Source organism: Beta vulgaris, chromosome 5 (genome assembly GCF_026745355.1).
Source record: "Beta vulgaris subsp. vulgaris cultivar EL10 chromosome 5, EL10.2, whole genome shotgun sequence".
In the NCBI taxonomy this organism is placed as follows: domain Eukaryota; kingdom Viridiplantae; phylum Streptophyta; class Magnoliopsida; order Caryophyllales; family Amaranthaceae; genus Beta; species Beta vulgaris.
In genome coordinates, this window is record NC_079206.1 from 43,374,267 (window position 1) to 43,383,671 (window position 9,405).

At 43.0% G+C, this 9,405-nt stretch overlaps 1 pseudogene; it reads left to right on the forward strand.

Annotated features, from left to right (window-relative positions):
* Positions 1 to 8,082: 8,082 nt before the first annotated feature.
* LOC125498020 (small nucleolar RNA R71) lies at positions 8,083 to 8,195 on the forward strand (annotated as a pseudogene).
* The last annotated feature ends 1,210 nt before the right edge of the window (positions 8,196 to 9,405 follow it).

The following is a 9,405-nucleotide window of genomic DNA, read 5'->3' on the forward strand; positions in this document are numbered from 1 at the left end:
TAGATTTTTCGAACCAACCAACAATTGTCTCCTTGATAGTTTTCAGCAAAATGTATTGTTCTGATTTTTACTCTTTTTTCTTTTCATGACTCGTGACTTCTTGATTCTTTTCATGTGTTATTTTCTATTTTTTTTTCTTTTTTCTCTTATTCACTTCACCTCATGTCAACATAAACATATTATTTCCAATCAACCCGAAAATCAACCACACAACATAGTTCTAACCTAACAAATGCTCCCCCAAGCTAGGCTTGGGACAATAAACATTGAAAAGGCTCAAGGCATGTAATGTGGCTTGATATAGATCCAAAAACTCATTAGGCTCAGCGGGCTAGGAGGGAAATGATTCTTTTTAGAAAATTCTGAGGCCAAAAATCAAACAATTGAACGCCTCTATCACAGCACAATGTTCAAAGTCATCAGAAATCAACGAGTACAATGCCAAAGTCAAGATAAGAATGATATGAGGAACTAACACACAAGGATAATTCGGACATAAATATGCATCCGAAGGCTCGAATGAATCCTTACAATGTAACCAGTTCAAGCATGCAGTTAAAGTAGGTGTTTTATCATCAAAATCTACTCAAGACCAAGGCAATCAAAGATCACATCACAACATCCCAATCACGAATGCCCACTATCCAGTATAATGAGTTAAATCATTTTTAAAGGCAAAGTTTGGGGCACAGGGAAGCAATTAGACTATTCATGTTCAACTCGTATTTTTGGTATTTTTTCAGCAATATTTCATTTTTTTTTGTTGTTTTGTTTTTAGAAAAGAAAAAGTTAACTAATTAACTAACTTAACTAGCCTAAGAACACAGTAACTAACCTACCTAAAAAGCAATAATAGTGAGAGTGATACTTACAGAAATCCTCCCCCAAGCTGAACGTGGCAATGACCTCATTGCAACAAGAGGAAGGAGAGACATGGATATCAGTCATCCATGTGCACGTCCTCACTAGCCTCATCTCCATCCACCTCATGCCGGGCTGACTGTAGCTCGGGTTCCAAGTATACCAAGGGATGTGCATCATGCTCAGCAATGCGATGCAAGCGGCAGTTCTCGTCGTACATCGAATACAAAGCCAGGTGCTGATCATTGGCTAATGTATCGACCCGCTGACTGAGATTCTGTAGAAGGACACCATTGGCATCAACCTGCTGGCTGATGCCCTGGATGGCCGCTGTGTTGGCTGCAATGCCAGTATCCATATGCTGAAGCAGGGTCATCATCTCCTGAAAATCAAAGGAAGGAGGAGCAGTAGAATATGGGGGAGGAGAGCATCAGAAGATGAGGGATATCCTCAACATGGGGACGACGGTATAGGTACGCTCAGGATCTGGGGGCGAGGGGTGGGAAAGTCAGAACCTGCAATGGGAAGGTGATAGTGAGGTTGGCCAGGTTTGATTTTGGCCAAAGGGTTGGGCAGGTCAATGGAACGCATTCCGTTAATTTGCCACTGGTATGTATCCCCACCCCGTTCTAACCAATGCAGGCGAGTGAATAGGCATAGTCCAATAGGGTAGGCCTAAGGCGGCTGATAACGAGTCTCGTCAAAGTCGGAATGGCCCTAGCAAAAAGAGTGACTAGCCCCCCGTTCACGATGGGCCGAGAGGAGAACGTCCCATCGGCGCGCCGCTTAGGGTATGTGGTGGCAATACGCTCCATTTGGAGCGCAACATGGTGAGGGATGTTGTAGTGGAAGCGGCGGGAGTGCCCCGATACATGTAGCTACCTATAGATAAAGCTCATCCCTCGAATGAGCTGCCCTTCAACCCTCCCAAACAAGGTCTTTGACATGAAACGAACCCAAATTTTAAAGATGGGTTGGTGTATGTACCTAGCATGACAATGTTGCAAGGTAAAATCAGTTTCGTCCCCTGTTATGGCATAGTAAATGTCCCTGTGATGATAGTCAGGGGTGCCCAATCTCCCCCCGGTTGAGGACACGGAGTATGCGAGCAAACTCCAGGAGGGTGAGGGTGAAGTCCCTATTTAAGAGCCGATAGGAAACATGCGAAATTGGTCCTGAGCGAGGGTGGGTCACGTTTAAGCTACTGTAGAATTCATACACAAGCACTGGATATGTGTTGACATGAACAGGATAAAGGGATTCCATACCAATATTTTCATAAATCTCTTAAATTCATTAGAATTCCCAATTTATCCAAAAATTCAATATCAAGGAACGTGGTAGGACTTACCTCGCGCCCCTTGAGGCGCTGAAATCGTTCTCTTTGTTCCTCCGTGGAGAAGATGACTTCCGGGAAGGTCTCATCTCGGGGAATTTCCGGTGGTGGTGGTGGTTGTGAGCCCGTTGTAGATTTTCGTCGCCTTGTGAACATGGTCTAGATGTGCAAAAATGAAGCTTCAACTCACTCTCTAATGGGGAAAAGAGGGGAAAACTAGTATCACTCAAATCTCACTTTAATGGTGGAAAAGATGAAGGAGATGAAGGGGAGAGATAAAGTGGGAGAAAAGTGAAGAAAGTAGGGTGAGAGATGAGTAGAAAGTGATAGGAGAGAAAAATTGGTAAGAATTTGAAGGTTTGAGGTAGGGTCTTCAATGGTGGAAAGGGGGTTTTGGAGAAGAAGATGAGAGAGTTTGGGGGTTAGGGTTTGGAGGAGAGAGAAAATGTGAGAGGAAGTGAGTGAAAAGAAGGGGAAAAACCCCTTTAATTTAGCAATCAGGAATCCAAGCCCGATCGGGCGTATTTTTCCCCTTCGATTTTTTTTTGAAATCCGTTGCACGCCCGATCGGGCAAACTTGCCCGATGGCATCAGGCGTCTGTCAGTTTATTTCGCCAAAGAGATTTGGTTGCGGTCCCGATCGGGTGTCAACGCCCGATCGGGCGATATTCTTTGTCTTTCCAGTTCTGGTTACGGGCCCGATCGGGAGTGATCGCCCGATCCCATCGGGCGTCTGCCAATTTGTCGTAAATTATTGACGGAACTTCGCCCGATCGGCGTCCAGCCCATCCATCGGGCGATGCACTTTTTCTTGCTTTTCATGTTTTCGTTGCGCGCCCGATCGGGCAGCCTCCCGATGGCTCGGGCTATGCCCAGTAAGCAATGGCTCGTATTTTTGAGAATTTTCAGTTGCTAAGCACTCCTGCACACATGTAACCTGAAGAGGAATATCAGTACCCTCTCACTCTCTCACTAAACTACAAAAATAAACAAAGTAAAAAAATAAAAATCTAGAAAAAACTACGAAAGAAAAGGAAAGAAATCGGGTTGCCTCCCGATTAGCGCTGGTTTATAAAGGTCCCGCACGACCATAATGCTTCATCCCTCAAACAGAAGGGGATGGGGGTTGAAGGTATAACTCCTCCACAGATCCAACAGGGATTCCGGTATAGTACAACTTCAGACGTTGTCCATTAACTTTGAACTTCTCACCTGTTGCATTCATCACCTCAATAGAACCAAACTTGTTAGTGTTAGTGACAGAAAAAGGACCAGACCACCTAGACTTCAGCTTACCAGGAAAAACTTTATCTAGAGTTGTACAATAAAACCTTGTCACCAATATTGAACTCCCTACTCAGAATTTTCTTATCATGCCATCTCTTAGTGCGCTCTTTGTAGAGACGCGAACTATCATAAGCATTTAGTCTAAGTTCATCAAGCTCATTGATTTGCAATAAACGCTTTTCTCCTGCTAATTTAGCATCAAGGTTCAACTCTTTAACCGCCCAAAAAGCCTTATACTCTAGTTCGACAGGTAGGTGGCATGCTTTTCCATAGACTAGTCGATAAGGGGTGGTACCAATAGGGGTCTTAAAAGCAGTTCTATAAGCCCATAAGGTGTCATCTAACTTATCACTCCAATCTTTTCTCGATTTAGCTACCACTTTCTCCAAAATAGACTTTATTTCACGGTTAGACACTTCTACTTGCCCACTTGTCTGAGGTGGTATGCTAGGCCAGTCCTATGGTAGACACCATACTTCTTGAGTAGGGCTTCAAAGGTTCTTTTGTGAATGTGGGATTCCCCATCACTAATGACAACTCTTGGTACCCCAAACCGTGGAAAGATAATCTTTTTGAACATTTTCATGACAACCTTAGAGTCATTGGTCGGTGATGCAATAGCTTCTACCCACTTAGAGACATAGTCAACAGCAACAAGTATGAAATTGTTGCCTGAGGAAGAGGGAAAAGGACCCATAAAATCAATACCCCACACATCAAATAGTTCAACTTCTAGGATGGGGGTTTGGGGCATCTCATGTCTACGGGAAATATTTTCCTGTTCGTTGGCATGCATCACAAGACTTAACAAAAGTACTAGCATCATGAAAAAGTGTTGGCCAATAAAAACCAGATTGAAGTACCTTTGCTACTGTTTTGGAGGCCCAGCATGGCCTCCACATGGAAGGGAGTGAGAGTGCTTCAGAATGTCATGCACCTCCCACTCTGGGATACATCGCCTGATAGATGGTGTCAGCACAGAGCTTGTAAAGCAAAGGGTCATCCCAAAATTGTTTGGCATCATGGAGAAATTTCTTTCTCTGCTGGTAGCTCAGCTCTGGAGGGGTTTGTCCACTCACACAAAAGTTGGCGAAGTCCGCATACCACGGGGTAACAGAAGTGACTGCCAGGAGCTTATCATCAGGAAAGGAGTCTCAATGGGTAGACCTTCTTCCATATCTTCATACTGCAATCGGGACAAATGGTCAGCCACTACATTTTCTGCACCCTTTTTATCTCTGATCTCCAAGTCGAATTCTTGGAGCAGCAAAATCCACCGAATGAGTCGAGGCTTGGCCTCCTTTTTGGCGAGGAGGTACTTCAATGCAGCATGATCAGTGTAGACAATGACTTTAGACCCAAGCAGATAGGTCCTGAACTTGTCCAAGTGCATAGACCACAGCTAGCAGCTCTTTCTCTGTAGTGGCATAATTAACTTGAGCTTCATCGAGTGTCTTGCTAGCATAGTAGATGGCATGGAGGATGTTGTCTTTTCTCTGACCAAGGACAGCTCCCACAGCATAATCACTGGCATCACACATAATCTCAAATGGGAGGGTCCAATCTGGAGATCGGATGATAGGAGCAGTAATCAGAGCTTGCTTGATCCTGTTAAAAGACACTAGACACTCATCAGTAAACAGGAACGGGGCATCCTTGAGGAGCAACTGAGTAAGTGGTTTAGCAATTTTAGAGAAGTCCTTGATAAAGCGGCGATAAAATCCCGCATGACCAAGAAAACCTCTAACACCCTTAACATTCACAGGAGGGGGTAATTGCTCAATCACTTGAATTTTTGCTTTGTCCACCTGGATGCCTCGTTCAGAAATAATATGACCAAGTACCACTCCTTCAGTAACCATGAAGTGGCACTTCTCCCAGTTCAAGACAAGGTGGACATCCTCACATCTTTTCAGTACTTTAGCAAATTCAGCAAACATGCATCAAAATCAATGCCATACACACTAAAGTCATCCATAAATACTTCCATGATGGACTCAATAAATTACGAAAATATGGCCATCATACAACGTTGGAAAGTAGCAGGGGCATTACATAGGCCAAAGGGCATCCTTCATATGCAAAGGTACCATAAGGACATGTAAAGGTGGTCTTCTCCTGGTCATCTGGGTGGATAGGGATTTGGAAGAAAAGAATAGCCATCTAGATAACAAAATGAGAATGACAAGCTAGACGTTCCAACATCTGATCAATGAAGGGAAGGGGAAAATGGTCTTTCTTAGTGGCAACATTTAATTTCCTATAAACAATGCACATACGCCACCCAGTAACTACTCTTGTAGCAATTAATTCATTTTTCTCATTTTTAACTACAGTAGTACCGCCCTTTTTAGGAACCACTTGAACTGGACTCACCCACTTAGAATCAGAAATAGGATAGATAATCCCAGCATCAAGCAATTTCATAACCTCTTTTTTGACAACTTCCTGCATATTCGGGTTCAAACGACGCTGACCTTGTATACTAGGACGATGATCATCCTCAAGATGAATTTTATGCATGCAAAAGTCAGGGCTTATGCCTTTCAAATCATCAATATTATATCCAATGGCCTTTTTATGTTGTCGCAAAACAGACAAAAGTTGAGACATTTGACCATCATTTAATGCAGCACTAACAATCACAGGGCAATTTTCAGAATCATCCAGAAAAGCATATCCAGAGAAGGGGGAAGGGGTTTCAGTTCAGGTTTCTTTACCTCTACCGGTGAGTAGCACATACTAACCGTTCATCCTCATGAGTGGTATACCTCAAGCTCGACACAGGTAAAAGCTGCTTCCCAAGCATCCACTTCAGTAGTCCGGATAATATCATCACCTGTGGAAGAGGTAAAACAAAGCAAAGCCTCCAGTGGATCCCGCAAAAGGGATTGAGGCATGTCATCATTAACCAGCACATCAATGACATCTATTCTGTAACAGGCTTCCTCTAGCATGGGACTTTTCAAGGCATTGGTCAAACTAAAAGTTACCTTACATCCCCCACAGTCAAAGTCAATTTCCCATTTTTAACATCTATGACAGCTCCAGCAGTATGAAGGAATGGTCTCCCTAAAATGATTGGGATTTGAGTATCCTCTTCCATGTCAAGCACAACAAAATCCACAGGAATGTAAAATTTACCTACCCTCACAGGAACGTCCTCTAAGATACCTAGGGGGTATTTAACAGAACGGTCAGCCATTTGAAGAGTAATGTTGGTACATTTTAAATCTCCCATGTCAAGCTTTTTCAAACAGTCAAGGGCATGACACTAACACTAGCACCTAAATCACATAAGGCTTTGTCAATAAATATGGTGCCAATATTACAAGGGATGGAGAAACTCCCCGGATCTTTCAATTTAGGAGGGGATTGATTTTGCAAAAGAGCACTACATTCTTCAGTAAAGGCAACAGTTTCTACTGCATTAAAGGCTCTTTTCCTAGTCAAAATTTCCTTCAAAAATTTAGCATATGCAGGTACTTGAGTAATGAGTTCAGTAAATGGACAGTTACCTGAAGATTTTACTACCTCCATAAACTTACCAAGTTGGTGATCCAGCTTATTCTTTGATAGACGAGTGGGAATGGAACCTTTATCGCAGGAGTGGTGGAGGAATTTTTTCAGGTACTTTGCTTCTCTGCATTTGTGTTGGTGGTAGCCTCAGGAGCTGACGAAGTTTCAGTAGTCTGCATTTTTTTCTGGCTCAACCGGACCATCCTTAGGCATTGGGGGACCATCATAATGTGTTCCACTCCTAAGAGTGATGGCATTGGCAGTGTCCCTTGGTTGCATTGATTGTGAAGGTAAGGCCCCAGGTGGCCTACTAGCAGAAGAACTAGCCAACTGAGCTAGTTGAGTCTCCAACATCTTGTTATGCGTGCCCAAATTTTCCAGTTGAGCTTTTGTGTCAGCTTGAAAAGCATTGAACCCTTTGCATCTGGAACATCATATTCTTCAACTCTGTCATGGCTGGGTCAGCAGAGGAGCAGGCTGTGGAGGTGCTTGATTTCTCTGAAAACCAGGTGGAGCTTGTTGTGAGGTTGGTATTGTTGACCCTGTTGTTGAGGGGATATGGTTGTTGAGGTTGAGGGTTCAACACATTAGTACTCCTATATGAGAGGTTTGGATGTGTCTTAACCCAGGATTATAGGTGTTGGAATAGGGTTGAACTGGTTCCTAGGTTGTGACTGGAAAGCATTGACGGCCTCACAGTTATTTCCCAGCGCAGGACACTCTTGAGAGTTGTGCCAGATATTCCACAAGCATCACTATATGCACATTATAGTTAGAAGCACTAGCCATCGCATTAACACTCATTGGGAGGAATCATTACCTAACTTCAGGGAATCAATTTTCTGAGTTAGAGAGCTAGTTGCCCAGACAGTAGGAGAAATGGCTTCAACATCATGTTTACCTCCCTTTTTCAAAGAGGAACGAATGGTAGAGGTTGATTAGATGCTAGCTTCTCCAAAAGTTCATACCCTTCCTCAATTGCTTTATCCATGAAGAACCCACCAGATGCTCCATCAATTACCCGTCGTGTATCTGCATCAACTCTAGTGTAGAAAATCTGACACAAGTACCACTGGTCCAACCCATGATGAGGACATAGACGCTGCAGATCCTTGAACCGCTCCCAAGCTTCATATAGAGATTCACCAGGATCTTGGGTGAAAGTAACTATGCATGTCTCATATCTGCAGTTTTCTGGTAAGGGTACCACTTGATAGAAAATCTTGGAAAGTTCTGGCCAGGTGGTGATGGTGGAAGGCAGCTTATTATACCAGAATAAAGCTTTATCGGCAGAGAGAAACCAAATAGGAGGAGTTTCATCTCATCAGGAGTAACACCAGCTTGCTTCTGAGTAGCACAACACTGTAAAAATCTCTGCAGGTGCTGATTTGGGTCTTCAGATGGTAACCCAGCGAACTGATTGTTCTGAACCATATTCAGAACATGAGACTTGATCTCAAAATTTGTAGCAGCAATAGTGGGCATCCGTACCCCAGTAGGCACGTTATCAGGAGATGGTTGTGCATAGTCTCTGAAGGTTCGAGTAACATTCTCACCCATGTTGAGAGTAATAGGTGAGGTGGGGGTTTCTTGGTGTGGGGAAGATGGTGGAGAAGGTGTCTTTTGGGAGGGTGTCCCTGCAGACAGTTAGCTTGTTTAGTTTTCTTTCTGAGTCTACGAGCGGTCTTTTCAATCTCCGGATCGAACGGGATGAGATTTGGGATTTCAATTTCCTGCTCATACACCAAAAACACTAAAACAAACGTGAGATGCTCCAAAGAACAGGTTGTTCTTCAGAGTAGAGGTTAGTTTAATACTATAATTCAGACAAAATAAAATAAACCGTCTCCCCGGAACACGCCAAAATTTGATAGCTAAAGTCGTATCACCTAATCAAAAATAACCTAAGGTCCACTAACTAGTAGTCAGGGAAGTCAGGATCAAATCCACAGGGAGAAGTTATATATGTATCTGAACTCTAATATTACACTAACGAAATCAGATGAATGGTTGTGTTACTAAACTAAACAGATAGCAGAATTAAATATGAAGGGTAAATATATTAATAAAGTACTAGAATCATGGATCACTATGCATACAATTCGAGAAATCAAGGATAAATAATAACCACCTAGTAAGTCAACTATCTAGGGCACATGTAATTTCTCTCGAACATTACCTCCCTCAAAGATCACCCAGCCGCTCTCGCATAATTGAAGGCCTATACGGTATCTCTCCTCTCGAAGTAGATTCAGTATTGCAACAATAGAAATATAAATCAGGCCTAACTTATAATCCTAGCATGAAGAATCAATCAAAGGAAACAGTTGAAATACAAGATAATCAAACTAATCTATCAATCCCTCATTGCATACATAGATCTCCACAATTCTAGATATAGA